Source organism: Spinacia oleracea, unplaced genomic scaffold (assembly GCF_020520425.1).
Source record: "Spinacia oleracea cultivar Varoflay unplaced genomic scaffold, BTI_SOV_V1 SOVchr0_047, whole genome shotgun sequence".
Lineage (NCBI taxonomy): Eukaryota > Viridiplantae > Streptophyta > Magnoliopsida > Caryophyllales > Amaranthaceae > Spinacia > Spinacia oleracea.
This window is the reverse complement of record NW_026614375.1, coordinates 30,278-32,379: the sequence shown is the minus strand read 5'-3', so window position 1 is coordinate 32,379 and position 2,102 is coordinate 30,278. Positions and strand designations below refer to the sequence as shown.

General features: G+C 35.0%; 1 long non-coding RNA gene across 1 annotated transcript; it reads right to left on the bottom strand.

The window, feature by feature from the left end:
* Positions 1–231: 231 nt before the first annotated feature.
* Positions 232–1,280, bottom strand: LOC130465113 (uncharacterized). The gene is made up of 2 exons (XR_008925405.1): positions 1,009–1,280; positions 232–586 (listed from the first exon to the last, which is right to left on the bottom strand). It is a non-coding gene; the product is annotated as an uncharacterized lncRNA (long non-coding RNA).
* Between the last annotated feature and the right edge of the window lie 822 nt (positions 1,281–2,102).

The following is a 2,102-nucleotide window of genomic DNA, read 5'->3' as shown; positions in this document are numbered from 1 at the left end:
AGGGTACCCGGTTATTTATTAAAAAAAAAAAATCTCATACTCATAATTTAAGATTTTGTCATTGTTTTATACAGGCACACATCACTCACATCAGTAGCATAATTTAACTCATAATTGTTTCACTCATAATTCTCATACTCATAATTTAACATTTTAACATAGTGCACACAACTTGACAGAGTGACAGCAGTAGCACACCTAATGGGCTAAATCCAGAAGTTGTACCACATCTTAATAAAAACTAAAATTCATAGAAGTGGTACTACAGTACTACTAGACAGCTTACTGAACACAGGCATAAATTAGCCACAAACCAGGAGGCAGAAGCTGCACACAGCTCACCTAAAGGGAGAGGGGGATAATTAATAAGTTTACAAACATCCTAAAAACTCCATAATAAGTTTACAGATATTTAAATAAGTTTAAAGAACATCTGAATATAAGTTTACAAAAAGACATGAAGCCATTGAATCAACAAAACTCATTTAAGTATGTCGTCCATCGTAAAATCTGTGATATCCGAAGCTTCTTCAATTGTTTCGTCAATTATAATAGTTGATTTGCTCCGAAACCAATTCTTGCATACCTAGAAATCACAACCTCTCTAAAATAAAATATCACAGTAAAAAATTATCACACCCCTTAGGCCCTTATTGAGTTATTTCTATTCATTATCTTAATGGGATATTAAATTATTCAATTATTGTTTAATTACTCATTTTTTCATTTAAATGGTTAATTTTTCAATTCAATTATTGTTTAATTACTCAATCTTAATCTGTAAAATGCCGCATGCCTAGCGCAACTTAGTTTAGTGAAGCAAATTAAAAAAAAAAAGTCTTGGCTGAATTCAGTGAAACAAATTATGAAATTAATCCTCTGAACGTCTGAAGTCTCCACCCCGTCCCCAAATTATGAAAAAAATCAATAAATCATAGCTTGAAAGAATTTCTTAAAAAAATGAAAAACTTAAACAAAGAACAAAGAATTGGATAGGAAAAAGGAAACCTTGCGTCTTTGCGGTGAAAGCTTGCCGGAAAAGGGACAATCTTGCGGTGGCCGACCGGTGGTGAACGATGAGCGAGAGTGTGAGGACTGAGGAGATCCGTGAGCGAGAGAGTGAGGACTAGGAGAGCCGTGAGAGACTGACCGGTGGCGTTGGTGACTGAACTGAGTGACTGAGGAAGTGAGAAGAGTTGCGGCAGAGGGGTTGAGACTTCAGAGGAAGAAGTCGAAGAACTGAAACCCTAAAGCCTAAGGCCCTGTTTAGTTCACCTTATTTCTCCCGATCTGATCTGATCTGATCTGGTCTGGTCTGATCTGATCTGAACTTATCTTTTCTGATCTGATCTGATCTGATCTGATCTGACCTGATCTGATCTGATTCTTCTGAATTAAGTTTAAACAAAAATCTACATTTATTAATAATAAACGACTTACGTGTAAAATAAATGTTACACAAATTTATAACATTGTTATTATTTACTTGACTTTGCTCATGATTTAACTATTCCTTGTATTAGATAGACCTATACATGATCTAGATAGATCGGTTATGATCTAGACATATAAGTTCTGATCTGGATATGATATGTACAGATCGGTTCTGATCTATACATGATTTGTACATATAAGTTATGATCTGGACATGATCTGTACAGATTAGTTTTGATTCGTACATGATATGTACATTTCAGTTATGATCTAGACATGATCTGGACATGATCTGTACAAATCAATTCTGATCTGGACATGATGTACAGATCAGTTCTAATCTGGACATGATCTGTAGAGATCAGTTTTAATCTGGACATGATCTGTACAGATCAATTTTGATCTGGACATGATATGTACAGTTCAGTTCTGATCTAGACATGATTTGGACATGATCTGTATAGATCAATTCTGATCAGGACATGATCTATACAGATCAGTTCTTATCTGGTCATGATCTTTACAGATCAGGTCTAATCTGGTCATGATCTGTACAGATCAGTTCTGATCTGGTCATGATCTGTACAGAGCAGTTCTGATCGGGTCATGATCTATACAGACTAGTTCTGATCTGGACATAATTTGTAAAGAGTCGATATCTAAACAAG